The following is a 26,571-nucleotide window of genomic DNA, read 5'->3' as shown; positions in this document are numbered from 1 at the left end:
AACCAAAGCTCTAAACTCCTTCACAGGAATTCCACTCACTCACTGGTATATATATGTGGATGATACCTGAGTCAAGATCAAAATACAGGAATTGGAAGTGTTCATCAAATACATCAACTCTGTAGACAAGATACATCAAATTCACACAGGAAGATGTTTAAGGAAAATAGTCTGGCCTTCCTGGATTGTGCAGTACATATTAAGGAAGACAGAAGCCTTACCGAAGTTTACAGAAAATCCCCACACATGATTCAGTATTTACATTTTGATTCTCATCACCCACTGGAGCACAAAATGGGAGTTATCAGAACCCTACACCACTGAGCTGAAGGTCTGCCTACCAGCAAAGACAGGAAAGAAAAAGAACTAAAACACATCAAGGAAACCCCAGAACATGTTGCTATCCCAAGTGGGTCTTCATCAGACCCCAAAAAAGACCCAGCTCCTCCATAACAGACAAAGAAGAAAACAATAAACAAAGCAACGTTATCATTCCATATATTGCAGGAGTACCAGAAAAGTTCAGGAGAATCTTCAGCCAACCTGCACACTTCAAGCTCACGAATACACTAGGGCAGAAGCTTGTCCACCCGAAGGGTAAAACACCCAGACACAAACTGAACAATGTGATATATGCAATACAATGCAGTGACTCATGTGTAGATCTGTAAATTGGGCGGGAAAAATAACCACTTCATAAATGCATGATATAACATAGGAGAACAAAACCATCAGGACCAGATTCAGCAGTCCATCTGCATTTAAAAGACAAAAGCCACTCTTTTGAAGACAGCAAAGTCCACATTCTGGACAAAAGGATCACTAGTTTGAAAGAGGGGTCAAAGAGACCATCTATCTCAAAATTGAACAGCCCTCTCTCAACAGAGGGAGAGATAAGACATCATCTATCTCCAGGCCACAACACAGTCCTTTCAGCAGTTCCAAGAAGGCTCCGCACCCATTTGCACTACTCAGGTGACCTTGAGGACATAGATAAACCTCCAAGTGGCCTCAACAATGCTCTAAGGAATACAAATGACCATCTTTCTGCAAGGAGTATAAATCCTTCCATTCCCCACCATCCAATCAGAGCTGAAGACGCGTCTTGGATGAGAAGCGAAATGTCTTCAAAGAAAAATAAGGAAGTCCAGCACCTTTGGGATAACTATGACCTGGATGACTGAGAATCTCCATAGATATTGAAACCTGGTGTTCTGTTTTTCTTTTCTTTGGTTAGCAATTCAATATTGCTGATACTCTAGTAGGATGTAAGTTCAACTAGAGCTGAAGTAAAAAACCATGGAATTAGAGGGGGTGGAAATTGCTTCTGTCATAAGCTTAGTGTTGTATCTTGGCATTTTGGGATCAATCTCAGCCTGTTGTGCCTCCCCTACAGAAGACAATTTATGGATGGGGGAGGGGGTCGTAGTATCTAATAATATGGTGCTGGCAGGAAAGAATAAGAAGTATTTTTCATGTAAACTATTAAATATGAGGTTAAGACCTATTTTAATTATTATGCAGGTCACTGTTATGCAATATTACTCAGAGATAAACCACTATGCAGGTTAACTGGCCAATGCCCATTTGAATTGAAGCATGAAACACTAATATTTGGCAATCACTGATGCAAAAATTATTCACTACTCAGAGAGGTCAAGACATCACAAATAAATCAATATGTCAAGAAATACTGTTCTGAATATAATCAGCATGTCATTTTTTATTTCTCTGGTCTTAGGAAAATCATTTTCTTAGTCTTCCAGCTCCATTCCCATAGGCTGTTGCTTAAGGTACTGAGCTCTGAGGGGAGAATGCAATCTTTCAAGTAGGAATTCTATCTTAGGTGAATCTTGTCTCTAAGCACTCATTGGCATAATGATGCCCCCAGGTAAAGATATTGAGAAATGGCAATATAGTTGGAAATCAAATAGCTAATTCATTAAAAAGGACTCAATTTTTTGATTAAATTATTCATTGCAAACCATTCTTAGCTTCCATCAGCACTTTCGCAATGTTATCTTCTACCTAAGCTGCATGGAGTGAGAACACTGGTCTTCAGAATTGTAAGGTATTTTCTAATTAGCCAGACACACATGGACAAGCTGGAGTTTACTTTTGCAACATACCTTGTATGATTGGGCTAATATGATGAAGATGATGATCAATAGACATGATCATGGGACTCACCTGACTTGGTTTGGTCTGAACCACAAATACCATGTAACCCAATGCCATTTTAAGGGAAATGATAGCTCACCTGATTGTGCTTGCACAATATCTCAGCCATCTATATGGGGGCTGGTGGACAGTTCTAGTTTGTGTTTTAGTTTAGGATTTTATTGTCCAGTTGACCAGAAAAAGAGTGAAATTACCATCTGATGTAGGTGAGTTTAGAATTGTGGCATAAAACGTGCTGAGTTATACTCCAACAGTTGATTTTCTATCAAGAGCTATTGAAGAATTTGTAGTGATGAATTGATAAATGCGAATGATACTATGGGTGTAACCACACTGAATTCCTAAGTCCTAGTGTAATTAGTGAGTTGTATATTCAGAAAGTACATTAAAGATCCAGAGAAGAACATAGTGTAGGTTTCAGATGAGCTTATTCCAACTTCTTGCTATACTTTGCCACAACCTGGGAATCTTGTGAATACTTGGAAATCTTGGGAGATGAAGTTCAATAGATCTAGAGAGGGATAAGGTTGTTATAGGCCTCATTTCACACCTGAACAGCCAGGTATGCTGGAAAATACTGGCAGAAGACATTTGACCTATTGCACTAGTTCTGATACTTGGGACTCCTGCCACTTTGTCCTCGTTTGACAGGGAGAAACAAATGGATCGTCCTAGCAGAAGTGGATAGGAGGCCGCAGCAGAGCCAGCAGTTTTGCATTCATCTGTTTTCAGTCTGTCTTGCATGATTTTGGTAAGTTTGGTTCACAAATAATATTGTCTCTTTCTTTTTTAATTATAGTTCTCTGACTGCTGCATGAAGCTCAAATTTATATTGCAATAACAATAATAGAGTTGGGAGGGACCTTTGAGGCCTTCTAGTCCAACCTCCTCCTCAGGCAGAAAACTCTATACCATTTCAGACAAATGGTTGTCTAGTCTCTTCTTAGAAACTTCCAGTGTTGAAGCATTCACAACTTCTGGAGGCAGATTGTTTCACTGATTGATTGTTTTAACTCTTAGGAAAGTTCTCCTTAGTTCTAGGTTGCTTCTCTCTTTGATTAGTTTCCATCCATTGTTTCTTGTGCTGCTTTCAGGTGCTTTGGAGAATAGCTTGACTCCCTCTTCTTTGTGGCAACCCCTGAGATATTGGAACACTGATATCATGTCACCCTTAATCCCTTTTTTCATTAAACTAGTGATACCCAATTCCAGCAACCGTTCCTTGTATGTTTTAACGTCCAGTCCCCTAATCATCTTTGTTGCTTTTCTCTGTACTCTTTCTAGAGTCTCAACATCTTTTTTACATTATGATGACCAAAGCTGGATGCAATATTCCAAGTGTGGCCTTACCAAGGCGTTATAAAGTGGTATTAACACTTCATGTGATCTTGATTCTATCCCTGTTAATCCAACACAGTGCAGTAAAGCTATTTATATAGTGTTTTCCTTCACAATGATTAAGTCCATCATGCATTATTGTGCATCCTTGCCTTTTCTCAAGCATTAGAATTGTATTTTGCTGAAGATGGAAGATTTGGCGTATGTATGTATGTATGTATGTATGTATGTATGTATGTATGTATGTATGTATGTCACAAAAGAGTATGTATGTTACAGATGCTTTTTCTCTGAAATGTTAGTAATCTAACAACTTTTCTCATCTAAGCAAGCAGCAGCCTAAATTCCTTGGTTTGTATCTTCAACTTGTCTCAAAGTGCCACGTTAAATGAGTAAGAATAAAGAAAGTAAACTCCTTGCCCAGGTGTGAAAAAGGACAAATATTGCTAACATCAAAAGGATGGTGTTATGTTGTCTGATTAGCATGGAGAACTCTGGATCCTCACCAAGAGAAAAACTTCCTTAGATGACTTTTGACAAATCCCTGTCTCTCAAGCTATGCAGGCTCACAGAGTAGTTGTGGGGATAAAATTGGAGAAGAGAAAACTATGTGTGCAATTTTAAGCTTTTGTAGAGAACATGAGATAGAAGTGTAACAAGCAAATAAGCATCTTTTGCCCCATTGCCCCTGCTGAAATAAACTAAAACTGCAATATTAATTTTGAGAAATTTAATATTGCATATAGAATATAGGGGAGAAAAACCAAGGGAATCTATTTATCATACTTTTTACAGATTCAAATTTGTGACTAATTCAATACAGTTATTATTTTACTGAATATTTATGCATTAGGTATTTATTGAACATTTATGCATTGTGTTTAAGAAGAAATGGGTGGGTTTACTGGACCTGTGAAGCTCAAAATATAACACTAGACCATGAAATATAGGCATGTGATATTACGATGGAAGAAAAAAAATATTTTTTTACTATTTGTTTATTTATTATTTATTAAATGTGTAGGCTGTCCGATTTCATCATGACTCTGGGTAGCATACAAGTAGTAAAAAAATTAAAACACAGAATAAAAATAAAATCAAACATCTGGAAAAAAACCCACAATCTATAAAAGATCCCTCATCATACAAGTGGTTTGCCACCCAAGGCCTATAGACAATGCCAGGTTGTAAGTCTTTTTCCAATAAGATCATGGTGGGAACTTATGAAGCTCTGGGGAGATATTATTCCAGAGGGCAGATGTTATGGCAAAGAGGTCCTCCAACTTAGTTTCATTCATCTAGACCAGGGGTGTCAAACTGCCGACCCATGGGCCGGATGCGTCATGAGAAAACCGCGCCCACCCCATTGCCGGCAATGGAGAAAAAGCTCCGATACGTCACGCGATGTCATGTGACGTAGCAAGTTTGACATGTCTGATCTAGACTATCCCTCATAAACAACCATATGGATAATCATTTTTAAAAGGGCTTCTGTATGGCTTTTTGTGGACAAAATAGTTCAACCTATGCTAAATTAGAGTCTATGTAAAAAAAGTTTTTAGGAATCAATGAATGCAGTTCATTTAAATTAATTTAATTCTCAAAGCAGCAGCACTTCTCATTTTTTTTAAAAAAAGTCTTGCCCAGAAGTCTTGACAGGAAATCAGGTTATTCCAACAAAAAGCAGAGAGGTGCTGTGAAATCTGAAATAATTCTTCTGAAACTTTCTCAAAGTGCTCACAACACAGAATGTCATGGTATATAACAGGATATTTGTTTAGAACAAATAAAAGTTAGGAGGTTTTTTTATTCTATCATTTTCACTTATAATTAAAATATAAAATATCTATGACCAATGCTACTTTTCATTGGATTAATTATTTGTTGTAGTTTTCATGCCAGTGAAATTAAAATTAAATTGGTTCAGACTTACCAACGTTCTGGGGTATGATTCTCAGTATACCAGTCAATGGCAGCAGCATCCAATAGAAACCACAATGACGTCATTGTGCAAATGACATGACTATGTGACTCACACAAACAGCACCACAATGTACGTGTTGTCATTTGCCCCATCCCTTGTTAATATCTGGCCAAAAAATGGATCATCGACTATGGTAATTCATCTTTCCTCCATTTATTGCTCTTCCTGCATTGACTTATCTATCAGCAATGCTTCCTTTTGAATACTTTTTGCCTGCTGCCTGGCAATATTTACCAAGGGAGCACAGCATTTCAGCCAACTTATACAGCATGTGATTAATGCACAGAACCTCACTACTAATGTGTTATAATGATTTCACTTTGTGTTAGGCTTCAGCCAGATAAACATTTTGCATCTTCATGTGAAAAATAAATTGCCAGTAGAATTGTAAGCATTCCAATTCAGAATGCAGAAGTGATTCTGTCTAATGCTATCCTTGCCAGGACATGCCTTTTTAAAATTACTTTGTTCTTCCATAGTTTTCTTTAATATATTATTTTTAAAGTAAGAAATTTTGTAAAGGCAATGTTGGCAAACTGTTTTCTACTCCCCTGCAGAGAAGTTAACGCAGGGGTGGTGAAATATGGCCCTTTTATGACTTGTGGACTTCAACTCCCATGCTGGCTCTGGAATTCTAAGAGTTGAAATCCATGTCATAAAGGGACCACAGTTCCCCACCTCTGAGTTAAAAGGTACTAGATAGGCTGAGTGCCATACATAGTTTTGCCCTCCAAAATGAAGAATACGTGATAAATTGGAAGAAACAACTGGGAATCTACCTCAATCTCCAGTGTGTTTGCCCCTCTACCTCTATATGTCTGTGACTGAACAGGTACTCCTCAACTTATAAATGGTAACTTAGCAACCATTCAAACTGATGATGGACCTCCCCAGGGTGGGAAGCCACTGGGCGTCATTTGATCACATTTTGGATACTCAGCAACTGGTTTGCATTTACGGTGTTTTGTAGCATCCTGTGGCCACATGATTGCAACATACAATGTTTTTTTGTTGTAAATCAGCATTTACTTTTGGTTTCTGGCAAAAAACACCCATTGCAGATAATAGATTTGCTTAATGACAATGGTGTTTGCTTAATGGGTGTTGTAAAACAGGTTATAAAATGGGGCATGGTCACACAGTGACCCATTTAATGGCTTATGCCTATAATTTTGGACTCAGTTTTTGTCATAAGTCAAGAACTACCAGTAATGGTAGAGCAAGCCTTGGTTGACAATCTACTGAAATATCATCCCTTTCAATGGCTCCCATAGAATATTTTAATTATTCTTTCATCCAGTGGTCTCCCTGATGAAGTTGATAGAGGTAACCTTGCATATGGTGTTGTAGACTAGAAGCTAATGTTTTTTGATACAGTAAATCCTCAAAGAACTTTAATGTTGCTAGATCCCCATACATATGGAAGATCATATTGTTATTGCTTATTATTTATTCATTTATTTCTCAATTTTATATGGCTGCCTATCTCACACAAAGTGACTCTGAGTGGCGTATATAAAACCAGCAATTAAAACCACTTAACAACAAATACAGATAAAAACAATCAGGGAGGACGGGAGTGCATCAGAAAATTGCACATGTTGCAACTAGCATGTGGGATTCCCAGGCCCATGGGGGGGGGGAAACACAATTTGAAGCTTTTTTGAAGGTTATTAGTATAGGGGCATGCTTCGTCTTGAGGGGGTGATGATGTTCCAGAGGGTCCACAGCAGAAAAAGCTTTTTCATAGAGTTGACACATTCATATCAGAATTTAGAAGAACAAAGAGAATTTGAGAAAACAAATAAGAGTTTCATCAATGGATCAAAACTATCTATAACATTGTATCCTGATCCTCACCCTCCAACCTGGTGGCTGTTATAAATAAGGATGATCAAAGTTGTAATCTACTATATCCAGAGGCTGCCAGATGAGGAAAAGCCAATCTAGACTTGTTTTTAAGGGTTTCTTTTCATTTCAGCACTACACACATCAAAAGGCTTTCATTTGTTCCCCTTTATAAATTGTTAGATGGGGAGGAATAGTTCAATATTATAAATTGTTAAAACTCAATTAAAATTTAAATGATATAAACAGTGCTGAATACAGTAATCAAGTCGAAAGCTGTGGTCAATTTCCTGATCTGGCTATTTTTGCCTGATTTTGTTGTAATTGCTTTATAAAAAATTTATTTTGCTATCCACCTTGAGAATACCAATATGAGAATATCAATATGAAAGAGAAATAATATAAATAAATAAATAAATGTCCAAGATGCTGCTGTGTAAGGCAGTCTTTTCTGCCCTGAATACAGTATATGGAGCTATAGCACACTGATGGGATGGTAGGAGTCAACAAATAATCCTTAAATTGAAGTCCTCTTTTGGGACCGGACTGTTGTTGCTTGTTCTAGGTGGATTCTGCAAGCTCCTTGAGATGCTAAGCTTTTTACTCCAAGGTCATTTAGTCAGCTGAGCTTCAAGGACCAGTCTCTGTCCACCAAAAGCTATAAAGTTCCTGCTGCAGAGTTTATTGATCAGTTTGATTAACTGATGCAAGAGCATTACTAAAAGCCCATTCCTCAGTGTGCATTCACTTTTCAAGAGACTTTTGGCAAAATGTTTATTTTAAGGTCAGTGTCCCCTACCCACCCCCCTTTATATGAGTGATCCCCATTAGTCTTCCTTAGTAATGGCCAGCAGCAGTGCTTAGATCAGTATTGGGAGCTGCCATTTTGATCTTTTACAACAGGGGTGTCAAACTTGCAACGTCACGTGACGTGGCGCGACGTATCGTGACTTTTTTTCCATACCTGGCAATGGGGTGGGTGCGGTTTCAGCATGATGCATCCAGTCCATGGGCTGGCAGTTTGACACCCCTGTTCTATAATGTCTCCAGTGAAGGACTACTTGGTGTCAATAATCCAGATGTTTAAGTGACAGTTCCCAAACAACTTTTCTTTTTTCTAAAAGAAAATATTTTCCATAATCACAGAAAATATGGTAGGCCCCATAGTTTTTTGAGGTGTTTTTTTAAAGCTGTTTCAAGCTGCAATTACAGCTTAAGAACTTGAATCCCATCTGATCTTTTAATAAAAAGCAGGTGCTCCCATGTTCATGCAAGTTACATATGTGAATTCAATTTTATACAAGGAATATAACACACAGTGGCAGCAATGTATTTCTATAAATTGTGATTTCCTTTTTTGGAAACATGCTAGTATGGCAGCTAGTCCACATTCATCTATGTAGAAAAAAGATACATATATGCATGTGCAAAATGTTTACTAATCTAGTTGAAAGCTGATTTGTAAAAGAACTTCAGGAACAGAACAGTGCCATTAATCAGGGACATGAATTCTTTCCTGCTTTGTAACTCAATTCTTCTTTGTTTTGATTCTTGAATGAACCTTTTGATTCATGTTTGCTTCTATGGGACTTAAGCGCTGGCCAGATTCAGTCATGGTTTTTCCCCTAGATGTCTGCTAGACACTTCCCCAGAATAGATCACCATCATTTTTGCCCACCAGCTTTTGCATACTTAGGTAGTCAAAGCTTAGGTAGACATTTCCTGACCTCAACTAAAGAAGCCCAATACTGGAAAATTTGAATATCGCAAACTCCCAGTAGATCAAGATCATGAGACTATCTACATACTAGTTGGGAATTCTGTGAATTGCATTGGCTATATGTTTGGAAGGCATTGGTTTGAGGAAATTTAGATCAAGTAAAAACAAATGAGTGGGGCTGTTGGGCATATTAGGATTTCTGAAAACAACAAAGATGATTAGGGGACTGGAGGTTAAAACACATGAAGAGTGGTTGCAGGAATTGGGTATGTCTATTCTAATCAAAAGAAGGACTAGGGGTGACACGATAGCAGTGTTCCACTATTTGAGGGGCTGCTACAAAGAAGAGGGGTGGGAGTCACCCTATTCTGCAAAATTCCTGAAGGCAGGACAAGAAGCAATGGATGGAAACTAATGAAGGAAAGAACTAACCCTGAAATAAGGAGAAATTTCCTCACAGAACAACTAATTGCTTGCCTTCAGAAGTTGTGGGTGCTCCATTACAGAAGATATTTTAGAAAAGATTGGACAGCCATTTGTCTGAAAAGGTATAAGGTGTCCTGCTTGAGCAGGGGATTGGACTAGAAGACTTCAAGGTCCCTTCCAACTCTGTTATTCTGTTATTGTAGCACTCACAATAATTGTTGCAGTAATACGGTTATGTCATACCTAGTTTTCCCCAGACATGCCCTTCATTTAAGTTCTTAAAACTTTGCTTGGCCAGTTCTTTTGCATAATTAAAAATGTTGGGGAGTCAGCAGGCGGACAATCTGACCAACTAGTTTCTTGATGCTAGCTGATGAACTGTAATAGTAACAGAGCAGTAGGAGGATTGGGCGTGGTGGTTTTTAAAAGAAAACACTTCCCAATAGTCTAGACCAGGAGTGTCAAACTGCTGGCCTGTAGGCCGGATGCGTCCTGTTGAAACTGTGCCCATCCCATTGCCGGCAATGGAAAAAAAAGTTGTGGTATGTCGTGACACGTCAAGTGACATTGTGAGTTTGACAGCCCTGGTCTAGACACATGACAACCCCCAAACTTGGCTGCATCAGTAAAAGTTGCCCATGTGCCTCCTCCCTCTTCAGTCAAATCCAGTAGACCTACAGCAAGGTGGAGAGAGTAATTTGACTTGGGCCTGCAACTGGATTGAAAGTGATAACTGAAGAGAACCAGCACCAAACCTATTGGAAGAGCAGGGAAGTTCAATAACTGTCCTGCATGTCAGATGGGATCTCAAAGGCCAGATATTGTGAAAGTACAGAATGGAGCCTGGATTAACTATAAAACAACTGTTTATTCCAAGGCAAATTGCTGAAATGGCTCGCTGCCATCCAGCAACCCCAACCCTCCAGCAGGCTTTATTTCACCACAACTTTTTTGAGCAGGTAAACATATTTTCATAAGATTGAGGAGTATACACCCATTATTGTTAGATTTCTAATTAATGGTTACAAAGTCATTTAACATATAAAAGTGATACCAGAGGCAAATGGCTGGTGCTTTGCAATGCAGTATGTTGGCTTCTCATTTAACTGATTTTAATGAACATTTAAAAAAAAAGTAAAGTAAGGTGGAGCAAGAAGCTTATTAAGAAGTACAGAACATCTCCCTGGATACATAGATACCCACGAGTATTGTATTATTCAGCTGGACATTGCACAGATTCTGTACCTCATAATCCCACAAACTACTGCAGCTTTTCCAGTGACCGAAATATTTCAGGCTGCACTTTAGCCCATTCAATTTCGGAGTGAATATCTGCAGTGTCATCTCTTGGCATTTGTGCCTAGGGTTTCTTACTGTTCCATCTTCCTGCATTCTTTGACTTTCTATCCTCAAGTGCTACTATTCATAATTCCAACCCCAAGAGATGCAAATTGCTCTCCTGCGTCCACCCTATAGTGGTTGCTATCAAGTATCAACTTGTTTCTTCCCATGGATTTCATTCAAGGATCCTAATAGCATTGCTTCACACTTAATGTATGTCACTTTAAGAAATAGTACCTGTCTGCCTTTAGGATGGGGTGGGTGGAAAATTTTAATAATATCCTATCAGCATTTCTCTCACTACCTTTGTCTCCTCTCTTTTAACTCAATCAACTTTAATTCACTTTCAACTCTTTACCTGCCTTTAGCAACTTCACCTATTTCCCCCTGGTTCTTTTTTTATAATTGCAACTTTCTCCCAGAACACTTTACTTGATTTCACTTCCCTCTTATCTTTCCAGTCATGCTGCTTAACCTTTACTTTGTCATAAAGCCCCTTTGTTTTTTTCCTCTCCCACACTATAATTTTTACAGTGGGATTTGTTCAAAGGATTTTATAAATCCTTTTCCATCTCCTTCTTTTGGCTGAACCTTACTCAAGGTCAGCCAGAGCTGGCCTGCATTCTGTGTCTCTTGGCTACAATCTATTGGTGATCCAGATTTTTGCATTACAGATCTCTTTGTAGTAATTATTTCAAAAGGACTTATTGGGGTCCTTGCTTTGGGAACTATTTCTCTGACTTTTAGTTTAATTTAATGTGAATAGTGTGTATTCTCACATTGAGAAAGAAAGATGGGAAGAAAATATGGGTTTGTTCTTCTATGTGACAAGCAGGTATATAGATCTCCAATCTTTTTAGATTGAATATGCATCTTTTGTGGTATATTCCAGCATGACCATCATTTGTACAATGGATAATAACTGTTAAATGTGTGAGAATTTAGATTTATGACTCATACTTAGGGAAAAGCTTCCTTTGATCACTTTAAAACTAGGTGAGCCTCTATGCATGACCATTGATGAGTAAGAGCAAACTCTTACCAGAGAGAGAGAGAGAGTTCCAGTTTCCGACAGAGCATATTTTACAAAGACCCCAGCAGAGAAATGTTCAGAAATGACGAGAAAGAAATGAAATAGAGTTAGAAAACAAACTTTTAAATCTTTAGGGATACTTCAGTAAAGGAAAGTCCAAGGTGAAGACCCCTGAGAAGCCAGGGCATGACATTAGCTGTTATGTAGCTACATAAAAATGAAAGAAGTGTTGACAGAGCAAGCACATCTGGGCAGGTCCCAGACCAGTTTTCTTTGTGGTTTATGAGAGGTTTAGAAATTTCTTTAGCTTATTGGGACTCCTTGGCTTCTGTTTTTATGCTTCCTGTCTCAAAATGGTGGGAAAGCATACAATTTTTCTGAAGAAGTGTTTGGAGATAGCTCTGGAGGCTACAGAAAAGAAGTTGAGGAGCAGCAAGCAACACTGAAACTTCAGGCAGCCCTCTCCTGACACATCTCACCAGCTCTTCCTGGTCTTTTCAAACATATTACAAGACTTACTAAATTCTGGACTCTTAGCAGAAAAATCTAAAGCATTTCTCTTTCTATTTTTCTTAGACCTCAGCTGAAGAGAGCAATTCTTGGAAGAAGGGCTTAGAATTCCCCAGCTGGGGAGACATCTTAGGCTGCTTGGCACACTTGAAATGTTGGGAACACAAAAGTGGTCTTGCAAAATAGTTGCTGAGAAGAGGCTTGGCAGTTCACACAATAGCGACCAAGGGCACATAGGCAACCAGGCACAAAGCATGGATTTATGAGAATGCTTCCTAACTTATCTAGCCTCCTTAGTTCTATAAGATGCTACCTATATAACCCTTGTTTACCTTTGTCCCTCTTCTAGGCAGTGGGCATATCTTCATACATGGCACTGGGCTGCAACCAAAAAAACTTGGAAACTCATTTAGGATCTAGATCCATTATTGTTAAAAAAAAAAAGATTCTGGAAGCTGGGTGTTTTTCCTTATAGTATTTAAGTCAGCTTAACTACTTTGGGTGTGTGTGGGGGGTAGAGGTTGGTTTGTATCCCTTCCAATACAGAAGCCAAGGTAAAAGCCAGAATCTGTACTGGGTTATCACAGAATATATAGATAGGAAAAAATAATCCGTACAATCTGAAAACATGAAGCTCAAATTTGTTTAAATTTAAGCAGTCCTTGGCCAAATGAGTTGTATGCATTTTTGTAGACTGAAATTCTGCTGATCTAAACTAGATTTTGGCAATCTTGTGACTTTGGATGAAGCTATTGAGGTTTTCTGTATTTAACTCTGTCAAACTATTTCTTTTAGGATTTCAAAATGCCTGTCACTTCCATTGTGCTTCTGCGGAAAAGATCTTTGGAAGGCTGACACAGGGTGTGCATACATATACACACACATATAAACCAACAAATCTTGCAACAGCTCCCTGGCAAATTCTCAAGTCGTCATTTCCCTCCTTTTTCGCAGTATCCAAATGTTACATAAAAAGTCACCAGAGAATTATAGCCTAAATAACACATCTACCTTCCTTTTCCAGATGCAGCTGCCCAGAATCTGTCCCACATGACTGTCCTAGTCATTTATTGTGAGCTACTGCAAAGCATCTATTTAACATAGCTCATCCTGCTTCATTTTCCAAAGACCAACATTAGAATATAAGTTGGCAAGGACAACCATAGAAAAATGGGATCAGTTCAAAACCAGGAGAGATTTATCTGTTTTAGCTTGCTTTATTGTTGTTTGGACGTGGATCTTATAATGTGGAAAATCCAATTCATGCAAATATCTTCTTGTACTAAGCTAATTGGCACATAGAAAGTGATAAATTATTGACATATCTAGCCCAGTATAGTCTACATGAGTATTAGCAGAGGTGACAAGTGATGTCTTGGTGTGTTGAGACCATCATGCAAATGATACAAATTATAGTTTGTGACACTTATACAATAATATCCTGATACACATGTCATCACTGTGGCTTTTGGATGCCTAGGATTGTGTATAACTCACAGCTGACAGTAACAATCTAGGGCACTGGGATTCCACTCATCACCTGCCACCTGATCTTTTTAAACTGGAAATTCCTGGAAATTGCTGCTTGCTTATCTTAATCAACAACAGCAGCAATAGCATTTGTATGTTACTTACTCAAGTGATTCTAAGTAGATGGTGCATCATTGAGATATGAACAGTGGTCAATCTTTAATTGACAAACATTAGTAATCTATTCAAATCATGTTTTATTTGGCTGTCTAGATAGAAAAGTGTGTTGGAACCACACTGAAATAGAGGAGGCACCATTTGGGGGAGTAAAAAGACACTCCAGCTTGGACTCCATTTGGAGAAGAAATATCTTAAATCAAACCACTAGATCTATATCGACCATTTCCCAAGGAAAGGCAGACAGTCTGATGATATTCTTGTAAATAGGTGGTCAACAATAAGGAAAGCTACTTTGCTCTCTACACTGAGTTCTGGTTGCTTGCCCTAAGAATTAGAAGGAAATAATCTGGAAATAGTTTTCCTTAAACTGATGCTTTTCAGATTTGTCAGAATTCTTAATAATCTACAACAGTGTTTCTACCTCAGCCACTTTAAGAAATGTGGACTTCAACTCCCAGAATTCCCTATCAAGTACAGCTGACTGGAGTATTCTGAGAGTTGAAATCCACATATCTTAAAGTGGCTGAGGTTGAGTGATCTACAAGATAGCCTGAATCGAGCATAAAGCATAATAAAACTAAGCCATAAAACATATGTATTTTTTTTGAAGGGGGTGTTGTTTGTTTTGATTTACCTAGTGTAATATGCAAACCTTGTTGCTGAAGTTTCAGACTGATTATTTATGGACCACAGACAATCAACACAACAATTAACTAATTCATTACCAAGGCATCTTGCTTCTCCCAGTCTAGTATTACAAAGACATGGTCCATCTGTTCTATTTTCTTGGTTAGAACTGTGGTTTGTACCCTGCCTGTTGTCCAACTTAAGCATTGCATATTTCTTCTTTTCTCAATCATATCTCACCTGTTTTGGTTAGTGGAAAATGCCCAATAATGTAATCTCTCCTGAAAATATATCTTTGAAGATGCTAAAAACAACATGACACCATGCTAATGAAAGTCTTCAAAGACAGAGCATGTTCTATTAACTATCCATTTGATCAGTTATGGAGAACGACACACACACACACACACACACACACACACACACACACAGAGGCACTATTTATTATTAATAATGTGTCACTGTAGTTGAAGAAAAGGGATGCCCTCAGACATCTCCAAAGCACTTCATGATTTATTGGAAGCACTGAGAGAAATATAAAGTCAAATAGCAACATACCCCAAGGAAGGTTTACTCTTTGTTCTGCAAACAGTTGGATTAAGATAAAATACACACAGAGGCAAATGTTGGACCTGAATTTTCCTTTTGAAAAATGGCACTGTTTGATGTTAGATGTCAAGAGAGTAGAGCTACGCTCAAGTATAGATTATAAATACCAAAGTTCATAGACCTTTAAAACACCAAACTAAAGGAGTAGCACAACCATTTTAAATGCAAGAGTCTGAAAGCAGGGATAATAACCCTTCTCTGTATTACAACGGCCATTCAGAAATACAATTTTTTAATGGAACATTTGTATATGCTTATAACTACTACCCCATTCTTTGTATCTAGTTCCATTGAAATCATTGCATTTAGTTTTGAATTGATCTATGGCATATCTTTTAATCCTACATTAATTAAAATTCACCTCACAGCTTTATTTCAAGAAATCCTGGAATAGGATAGTTTTTTTGAAGCTGAATTCCTTCACAAGGTTTACTGTAGGAATATAATTTTCATCTTTCCGTTACTATGGACAGTTGGAAAATGGAAAAAAAAACAGTTCATCATAATGTCCGATGTTTTTATCTTCCCACAATCAAAAGTGTGAACTTCTAATTTTAAAAGAGGGCTTTAAATTTTTTTTTAAACAACTTCAATTTTTCTTAAATTTCCATTTTATTTATGGGGAAAAGAGTCATTATGGTAATGCAATGATTTGATGAAAATTATTCCAAACATGGCTTCTATTTTTTCAGATATTTTAATCTCTCTCTCTACACACACACACATACCTCCCTAGTGTGTAATAGAAACTGTCTGGCTCAAGATCACCTAATGCACTTCATGTTAAATTGGTAGAGAAGAGAAAGAAGAAAAGAAGAGCAACTAAGATGATTAAAGGCCTAGAGACTAAAACATATGAAGAATGGTTGCAGGATTTAGGTTTGGCTAATCTAGAGAAAAGAGGACTAGGGGTGACATGATAGCAGTATTCCAGTATTTAGATTCTGTTTTAATCTAGAACAGGGGTATCAAACTGGCAGCCCACAGGCCATACCCACCCCAGCTCCGCAAAGGCAAAAAAGTCACAATATGTCAAGATACATCACGTGACGTGATCGAGTTTGTCACCCATGATATAGAAAGAGCCATCTTTCTATCAAAGATGGCAACTATAACCCTTGGCATTTACAGATAAGGCTGAGAAACCTCCCAGGATCAGTGACATTCAATATTTGAACCAATGGGGTACTGGAATAACTCCAATGTTATTCCCAAAATATTGTAATTAATTGTTAAAAAATTTCTTTGTCTTTACTACTGATGGCATAGAACAATGTTTCTCAACCTTAGCAACTTTAAGATATTTCCCCATGTTGGCTGGAGAAGTCTGGGAGCTGGTCCACTCATCCCTCTAAGGTTGAAAAACATTAGTATAGAATAATAGTTAAGGCCTTGGATTCGCACTAAAGTCTCCTAGGGTCAAATCTGTCCTCACCCATAAAATCTTCCTGAATGACTTCAATTATATCTGAGTCTAAGTATCCAATTTATCATTGTGGACATAAAATTAGATAAAATACTTGTGTAAGTGCTCCTAGATTTCTCAAGGAAAAGTAAAATATAAATGCAGTAATTAAGAAATATTGCACCATAGTTGGCTAATAGTGATGACCAAACAAATATACGCTTACCTGGAAAGATGCTTCATTGACACTTATGGGGGCTGATCTCTAAGTGAAAGTGCACCAGATTATATTATTAATTTCTGAGTGGATGTAATAATCCTTTTAGAAGCCATCTAAGCCAGTGATAATCTTGTGGCTCCTGACCCGAAAGAGTTAATCAGATCCTTTTACCTTCAAAGCAGACTCTTATCTAAGCCTTTCAGAGGGCAGGTTGCAGTATGTTTTCTTCCAATTATGTGTACATCATGACTGCTCTTTCTGAAACCGAACTGAATTAAAAATGTTCCCAGTGCCCTGCCTGAAATAGGATATATACATGGAACTGTAAAACAAGGATTGAAAGCTTTCTCTTGATCCTGGTTGAAATAAACATTTACAGCATTTCTGACCTTTTTCCCTAGATCAAATATAGCCCTTCATTATGTCTGGTATGATTTGAAATTTCAAGCAACACTCCCTTTAGGCTGTGTATATTTAATTCCTGGATGGGAAAGTTTCAAACTCAATTTGAAATTTTCCACTAACTTCCAAATGTAATACCCGTAGGCAGTCATGACAGGATTAGCTCTGCTACCCTTTCCACCCCATGCTTTATGCTTTGTTTCATACAAAAAGTGTTGTTTTTCCTATCACATCATCAGAAATGGATTTTCACAAACCTGTATAAAATTAGAGCATGATAAATCCCATTGACTGAAATCAATGAACTTCACCCTGTTTCTGCTTCTGGCCATGGTAGTTACTCTTATCTTTCTAAGTAAGCCAGCACTGTAATGCTTGCTAGCTTCATTTTGTGAAGGATTTTTTATTGTCATATTTCTGAAAGACAACAATTTTATTGTGGTATAGTAATTATGGATGTAGTCCATAATAGTAGCAATGTAATACCGATAATAATTAGACAGCTATGAAGGCCTGGCTTGTTTGTGCCTTGGACAGTATTTTGAGGCAGAAGACAGTTGGCAATATTATTATCCAGTGGAAAAATAGGATATTTATTCAAACCCCTTTACCACTAAATGCATGCAGAAACATCCCACATGAGCCACGAGATATTCAGCCAATTTTTCTTTTTCATTTTTTTCTATCTGTCATTTAAAAAAATGAAGGAAGCAGTAGACACAAATCATGTTTATTTTAGATTGATTTGTACAAGCTGTATATAATTTAAAATATTTTTCCTGACTCCAATTATATTATTACATCTACCCATATGCCTACTGACACAGTAAAAAGTCTCCAGACAGTTGAGGATGCAGGCAAGGTAGAATATAAAGATACTGATTATTCCTCTACATCGGTGTTTTTCAAGCTTGGCCACTTGAAGATGGATTTCATCTCCCAGAAGTCCTCTCAGAGTTCTGCCAGTTGAAGTCTACACATCTCCAAGTGGCCAAATTTGAAAAACACTGCTCTGTATGCTTAAGGTATTATTATTATTATGGTTGATCACATAGTCAGCGAGATCATTAGACTGGATTTGGCAATTTTATCTACCTATCGAGTCCTTCCCAAGGCCCTGGGATAAGCAGATGTCATTGTTTGATGGCCTTAAAGGTATCGTCACAAGCTGTAAGCTGTTCCAAGTAAAGCTGCCTTTTGTAATTGACTGATGGTGATTTCATCAGTGCTGGTGGTGTTCAAGTATTGCTCCAATCATTTTGATATTGCACCCAAGGCACCTTTACATTTGGTACTACCTTTGCTTTCTTTTGCCACAATACTGTAACGCTGGTATATTTTATGATTTTTTCCAGTTCTTTCTCATCTATTCTGCTATCTCAAGGTACAGGTGATCTTCAACTTATGACCATATTTGTGCCCAAAATATCTGTTGCTAAGTGAGACAGTTGTGAGTTTTGCCCCGTTTTACATTTCTTGCCACAGTGCAGGTAGTAAGTTTATAACTTAGCTGTTAAGTGAATCTAGTTTCCCATTTGCTTCTCAGAAGGTCACAAAAGGTGATCATATGACCCCAGAACACTGCAACCTTCATAAATATGAGTTAATTGCTAAGCATCTGAATTTTGATCATGTGACCATGAGGAGGCTGCAGAAGTAATTTTTTTAAGTGCAGTTGTAATTTTGAATGGTCACTAAATAAACTGTTCTAAGTCAAGGACTACTTGCATTGCAATGTCCACTATTCAGACTTTTTAAATATTTCTTTTAACAGTTGTTGAGTCTAGGTGTTGTATGGCAGATGCTTGTCTATTTGAAATCTAAAATCCCAAATTATGTTCTTGCTTGCAGGCAACTGAAAGTTCTTGCAAGTAGTCCAATGCATCACTATTACTACTATGTCATGGCAATTGTTTGTGGCCAGTCACTGTGATCTTCTTGCAGCAGCTAACTTGATGGTCCATTATTTATTTAGCTTTTTTTGCAGAGGCAGAATTTGTTGTTTATTGTTCTCTTCTCAGTCTGGCTTTGTATATATTTGTCCTTAAGGCCTGGTCTTGTAGAGCCAAAATTAGTCCCTCTGGCTCTTTCTTCAAGTTTCCTGCTCTTAGTCATTACCAGGTCTTTTTGTTAACTGCTTTGCTTACTAGGTTTTTTTGTGTACCGACTGTGTAATACTTTGCCTCACCATGTTTCTTTTCTGGACTTCATTTGGTCTTTCTTGTAGGCGAGTTCACTTTCCTTCTTCAAATGTCCTTTTTTCTTCTTCAGCTTTCTGGTGTACTTGCAAACTTTCACACTAGCCTATTCTTCTTGGTAAATAGAGTGTGTGGATGAACGGCATGATTGTCATTATTTTCCTGGTCTTCCTATCTAGGGCTTATATCTCAGCTTGAGTTTAATCTATTATACTGGCTGTGTAGCCAATGATTGGAATTGCCTGGGTGTTAATTGCCTTGTTGGCATTTACTCCACTGAGTTTGGACTTGGATCTTACTCTCTTGATGTTTCCACTGCTAACTTTTTTCTTGACTTCAGTGTGCTGGATGTAAGGGATGCCCAGGTATTTGTAGTAAATTCATCCAGATTCTTGATGTTATTTCTTTAAAATAAGTTATCCACACAACAAAGTCATACTCATAAAATTCAGATTAAATCATTAAAAAACAAAACAAAACCCTCTCTTTTCCCTCTAATAACATATTATGTTCAAATTGATATATTTCAATACAACTAGATCAATTCTATCAATCTTCAATAACCTTTCATCTAAACAGATCCACAAATCCAGATCCTGTATGAAGTTTACTTATTTCAATTACTATATTCCATATTTCTAATCTAAGTACATAGTTAACACTTCGGGAGTCTCCCCATTACCTTTTCCCTTAACATATTCAATAAACATTTATTAATATCATTTCTTATTTTTACCTATTCTTCTTCCATTACAAAGTAACTATCAGTTCTAATGTATATATAAAAAAGTATATTAATTCATATCAGAAAAGAAAAAGAACAAAGAAAAAACAAAGAACAAAACCGAAAAAAGTAAAAAAGTACCTTTCTATTTCTATTATACTTTATAATCTAACAATCAATCCCCCAATATCAATATCACATTTCTTTAACCTCCTCAAAGTTACTATATCCAAAACATATTAATACGTAGACAAACACCTTATTATTAAGTTCAGACCTTTAATTAGTTTTTATTCAATCTAACATCTTATTTAACTGTCATAAGCCATAAATCAATCCATATCTAATAAGACTTTTAAAATCATTACATAAAACCTTCAATCACATTCTTAAATGTTATTCTAGCTTTCCTTTTATGCCAAACAGGTTTCCATAACAACACCACTATATCAATAAGCAAATCATTTTTTATGTCTTGTAGTGTCCTTTGAATCAAACAGAGACGTCTTCTTTTCTGTTTTAGAGACCTAACTCCTTTGTAAATAATCCCTTGTTGTTTGACAAAGTCCAATCTCCACATTTGAACCTGTTGAGCGGCCAGCTCAATTATGTCCAATTTTGTAGCTAATAGTTGTTTATCCAAACTAACATCGTTCTCAGTTCGTTGGGCTTGTCTGTCCATTTCTGTTAATTTTAGGGTTGTAAGTGGTTTAATTACAGTCCCTTTTAATTCCTCAGAGATCTCATCAGCCTGCGTATGAAGTAAAATGGAATCTTCTTTACCTTTAGTTAATCCCGCTTCTGTTGTTTCTTGGTCCATAGAGTGCTCAGACAAAGTCTGGGAGTCAGTTTGTAAGTTCAAAGCAGAATTTCTATTTTTTATTTCCATCATAAATTCTTTTATTTGCAAACGTATTTCATCAGTAGCTTCATAAAGTTTTTCCAGTATAAGTTTATAGTCAAGTTGAACCAAGGGTTGCTCCATTTCAAAGATAATCTCAAACAGTCTGTATCATTTAGTAGAGGCTGTGTTCAGAGAACATTTAATCAGTGTCTACCCCCACCAGTACAGCTGTTAATTTTCTTTGTATTTTCCCTTTTATGATAATCTGAAAATCAAGGTCAGTCCAATCCTCAAAAGAGAAAGTTGCAATTTTAACTTTTTCCACAAGGTTTCCTCAGTACAATGTAAAATCTTCTCCCAGAGACCAGGAATCTCATAAACAAGATCAGGAAACACAGAAAAAAGAAGCATTCAAGTCCAAAAGCAGATTCAATATTCACAAAATTTTCCAAGACCCCCAAAGTGAAGGAAAAAAAAAATAGGAAAAAAAATCACTTTAAATTAATTCAGTCCATTTAAACTTCTTTTCCCCACGCTCACAAACACTGCCTTCTTAGAGTAGGGAAATCATTTCAAAAGTGCTCTTTACAGGCACACACACACACACAAAAGAAACCCAAGAGAGGGAGAAAAAAAAGTCTCACCCTGCTCACGGTGGTTCCCGGTGCTTAGATGTTCTTCTGACTTCTGGTTGCAGTGGCTAGATCAGTGGTTCTCAACCTGTGGGTCGGGACCCCATTTGGGGTCGAATGACCATTTCACGGGGGTCACCAAACAATGCAGTCTGCCATTTTTTCCCCTTTTCCTTAGCTGTGCTACTCCCTTTTATTCTATTGGCTTTTGAAAGCCAATAGAATAGACTCTTTTAAATAGAGTCTAATTCTATTGGCTTTCAAAAGCAAATAGGAATTGTCCAGGCTGTCTCTGCCCTGCTGAGCCCGCCAAAAGTCCCATTCTGCAAATGGTGCTGCACCAGTTGAATAGTCCTTGACTTACGACCGGTTGAGTAGTCCTTGACTCATGACCAGTTGGGGGTCGCGGCATTAAAAAGGTTGAGAACCACTGGGCTAGATGAACAGCCATTTTACTAGCCGTTCTTTCCACCGTTGGCCCAAAGGAGCAATCTTGGTCCCTGGAAGAAGCTGCCACTCTCCCAAGGATGATGAGGACCTCCTCACCGGTAGCCACCCCTACAAGGCGGCTTTTCGACCCTATTAAGGGCCTATCGGCAGCGGAGAATCAGCTGGCAAGAAGAGCCGTCTCCTTGCACAGCTGCGAGCGCCGCGATCTGGAACCGGAAGTCTTCCAGATTATTGATGTTATTTCTATAAGGCATTTGATTACTTCTGTTTTTCACTATTTCCCCCCTGTTGATGTTAACTGTTAACTTTACATTTGGGAATGATGTAGACAATCTTGCTGAAAATACTCAGCAACTATTGTATGTTCCTGTGTAATGTGAAACTTTGTGACATAGATTTACATTTCCTGGTTAGAAAGAAAGCAGACCAAATTTGATTTGGTGTTGCTATTCATTATTCAAACCAAGGAAAGTGAAAAGTAACTGTTCAGAATTTTAATAAATGGTTAACCTACCTACCTAACCAACTTACATAAGTAATTCAGAAGGGAGGAAGTCTTCAACTTTTGTTCATAGCCAAAATAAATGCATACAGATAAACACAATTTTTTTCAGCACTGGCAAATAATTATACAATTATACACATAAAGGCTTGTGCTACCTGATCTGGACTGCAAAAAAATGTGATGACAGCAAAAGGAAAAAATATTGAGTGGCTAACTTTCCAAATATGGTAGCACTACTAGAAGTCACACTGAATTTAATATTACTCTGAAGCTTGTGGGTATAAAATTTGCAGCATAAAAGAATTATAAAACCCTTTTCTTCCATTCAACACATCATAAGGCATGCTAAAATCTTATAACTAAGGTTCTTGTATTTTTGTAAAGTATAAACTTGCTAGCTTTCTTTTCATATTGGATCCACTGGAATTTTGGCTGAGTAAAGTGCCAGCGTACAGCACGTACTCGCAATTACTGCTAGGATGTACACCAACAAGAAATGTGAAATGGTGCTTATTTCTTTTTCAAACCATCTGTTATTAAACACTTTTAGCCTAATCACATTTAAAGAACATTTCTAGAAGTTCATCCATCTACCCAGCGACCTTTTAAAAAGAAAAATAAGTTGAGGGGAGAACAAATGGATGAACAGAGAAATTCATTGCTTCTGTTTAACAAATAGTAGTGACTTGGTTAAATTAGCCATTATGTGCAAAGCATGCAGTAGGCTGTATTCACGGTGCATGCTAACTCTATTATTAACTGCACTTAAGGAATTAATAAAACTAATTCCATTTGCACAGCAACTGGCTACATTCATACAATATATATAACCCTGGTTACTGATTTAACCCATTCTCAGGATAATGTACCAAACCCTAGATTTACCAAAGTGGCTGAGGCACAAAATAGCTAGCCATTTTTTTATCTACATTATTGTTCAAACCTACATTATAAAATCAATGGATTGAGGTTTTAAAGTACATTAAACAAGGTTCTTAGAATTTAAGAAATAGACAAGTTTAAGATCTTTTGGTCATGTGGTGCTTGCTGGATTCCTAAATAGATATTTGAAAAAGGTTGGTTATCATCCTTGCCAGGATGAAAAGGTAAAAAAGTGTAAAAGAATATTAAGTGTTTGCTATGCTTAAGTCTACTAGTGGTCCCATTTTGCTCAGGAACCAAGGCTTTTTTTCTGATGGAATGCCCAGAACGGAGTTCTGGCACCTTTTTTTGGATGGAACCTTGTAGGGTAGGCAAGGAGGGTTGTATGACATGTGTGAGTTCCGGCACCTTTTTTTTTTTTTTTTTTAAGAAAAAAAGCACTGTCAGGAACTACAGTGATGAACCAGGTAATAGAAGGAATTGAAGGCTTGAAGATGGTATAGTGTTGTTAAATTATTTTCCCTAAATTTGGAACTCATTCAGTTATGAAGATGTTCAGATAAATTGTGCTTGGAATCACTGTTACAAAAAATGTGATTATGTATTCCTGGAAGGATATGTGCATGTTGGCTTATGAAGTAAGCCAAAACCCCAACCAGAACTGGCTCTCTATCAGTGGCAACATTAAGAATGGAAAACGTGATTCTGTATGGTTTTTTGTTTGTTTCTTTAGTGATTTGCATAATCATGGCATTAGCATTTTTATTATTGTAGAAAATAGAAAAATGTTATTGTATTATTGTATTTTTCTTTTTGTTTCAGGTAGCTCTTCCCTGTTGTACCAACAAAGATGTGCCTCTTAGTGTCAAATGTTAGAGAATCAATGCAGAGTTGTAGTTAATAATTGGTAGGACTGACCCCAGAAGAACTCATTTGGTGTCTTTGGGCCAGTCACATTTTTTTCTATTCAATCTACCTTAAAACACTGTCACAGTAGGAATCATATGCAAAAGATTACTACGTGTACTATATGAAGATCCAGAAAAAGTTGGGATATTAAAATAATATGATAGAATAAGGAGAAGGAGAAGCTATCAACCACTACTTGGATCAAATACCTATTGACATATCCCAAGAGTTTTTGAACATAGAACTGCATTTACCAGTAAAGAGCACATAATTTCAATGCTTTTGTTAACTAAAAGTTATTTGCTATCAAAAGATTCATTTCCTAGACATGTAGCCCAAAGCTTTAAGTGAATCTAGCAAAGTTGGTACACTGTAAATCACAGCTGCCACCACTGAATAAAGAAATGCAAAATCTAGTAGTATCATGTAATAAACACCCAATTAAATAAGAGAGACTGCACTTCAAAGTTGTTCCTTTTTCTGATGCCATACAGAGCATTTTCCAACCAAGTTGACTTTTTCACCACCTATTTACTTAAGGTTTTGCTGTGTAGAAATGGGCAAACCCTTCAAAGTAGGTTCAGGTTTAATGTGGAAAAAGGGCAAGATAAGTATATAATGATAATATAAAGAGGGTTTCATACAGTAACTAATATACTGTTTTTAGATGCAAACAATATTGTACAGAAATAGACAGAGACATTCACATATAAAATAGTGAGAAATGATTTATTCTGCAAATAGAAAAGATATTTTAAAATAATACAAAAATAAAATAATTAAACTTAAATATATGTTGTAGAAATAAATAAATTGCATCTCATTGTAGATTTAGAAATGCAAATTTGTAGCCAAGATTTACTTCTTCAGTTCAAGCAACAATTTGATGTCACTTTAATGAGTTACCCTGTCAGAGTTCTGGACCATTTAGTTCAGCACTGCCTACATTGTCTTCTTGGAATTTGAGTTGCCAGATGAAGTTGAACATGCTCCTCTTTGAATGCAAAGTAAGTGCTCAACATCTTCTACTAGAATTCATCAAGTAGTAGAGACATCACACAATGAGTGCTCCCTCATGCTGACTCTATAAACCACTTAGAGAGGGCTGTAAAACACTGAAGCGATATATAAATCTGATGTGTTCAGCAGGTCAGCGGTTCAAATCTCACCGGCTCAAGGTTGACTCAGCCTTCCATCCTTCCGGGGTAGGTAAAATGAGGACCCAGATTGTTGGGGGCAATGTAAATATATATATACATTGCTTACTGGTGTACACCGCTTAGAGAGTGCTTGCACTTAAAGCGGTATATAAGTCTCATAAATACATAAATAAATAAATAAATAAATAAATAAATAAATAAATATTTCCAATCCATGTCAGCAGCATTCATAAAACCCACAAAGAACCATTCTGGATAAAATAAAATGTCCAGCTAGTCCAGTGACTAATCCAACCCAGTCTCTTAACAGAACATCAATGGCAAAATTATGCTTCCTCTAGATCTCAGATATCAATGTCACCTGTCATTTTGATTCCTTCCTGAACAATTACTTGATTTAATTTACATTCAGGAAGACATTTGATGCATATCTAACTCTGCACACTAGCATACAAATTCTGTAACAGTGATATGACTGTTTCCTAACCTGACCTTGTTAGTTGGAACAGACAGGTACTGAAGTCCAACATAACCTTGGACACAGATTAAGATACTTAGAAGAGACAAGGATGAATTGCTTGTAAAATACATACCCAGAAAAGCTACTGTACAACTTTATGGAAACAAGATTAATTTACAGCTATTTTGCTGATTGTGCCTCTAAGATTATACAGTGTTTTCAGAAAGGTCTTCCCCAACATCTTTTATAACTTTCCAAGGAAGCTGCAGATATTGCTGCATGTTGTCTGGTGTCTTAACTATCTGCATGGATGCTTTTGTCTAGGAATATTAAATGAAAAAGATTTTGGCATGATTGAGCAGATAAGCATAACTCTATTCAACTCAGATTCTCAGCAAGCAAATTATTGGTTCTGTGGATGAGCTCTAAGTAAGAGAAACAAACCAATTTTCTCTCTTTAACTTCTCAGATAAGGCATTCCAGTGTTAAAAGCTCTTTGGTCCTAGGAGAGTC

General features: G+C 37.1%; 1 long non-coding RNA gene across 1 annotated transcript in view; it reads left to right on the top strand.

The window, feature by feature from the left end:
• LOC120297279 overlaps positions 1 to 26,571 on the top strand; it is a 61,477-nt gene that overhangs the window by 5,937 nt on the left and 28,969 nt on the right. Inside the window, exon 2 of the long non-coding RNA XR_005553758.1 lies at positions 2,833 to 2,932. This is a non-coding gene — a long non-coding RNA (uncharacterized LOC120297279). The remainder of the gene's footprint in view (positions 1 to 2,832; positions 2,933 to 26,571) is intronic.

The sequence above is a fragment of the Crotalus tigris genome, unplaced genomic scaffold, assembly GCF_016545835.1.
Source record: "Crotalus tigris isolate CLP2741 ecotype Arizona unplaced genomic scaffold, ASM1654583v1 scf7180000017604.1628558, whole genome shotgun sequence".
NCBI lineage: Eukaryota > Metazoa > Chordata > Lepidosauria > Squamata > Viperidae > Crotalus > Crotalus tigris.
This window is presented reverse-complemented; position numbering and strand designations above follow the sequence as displayed.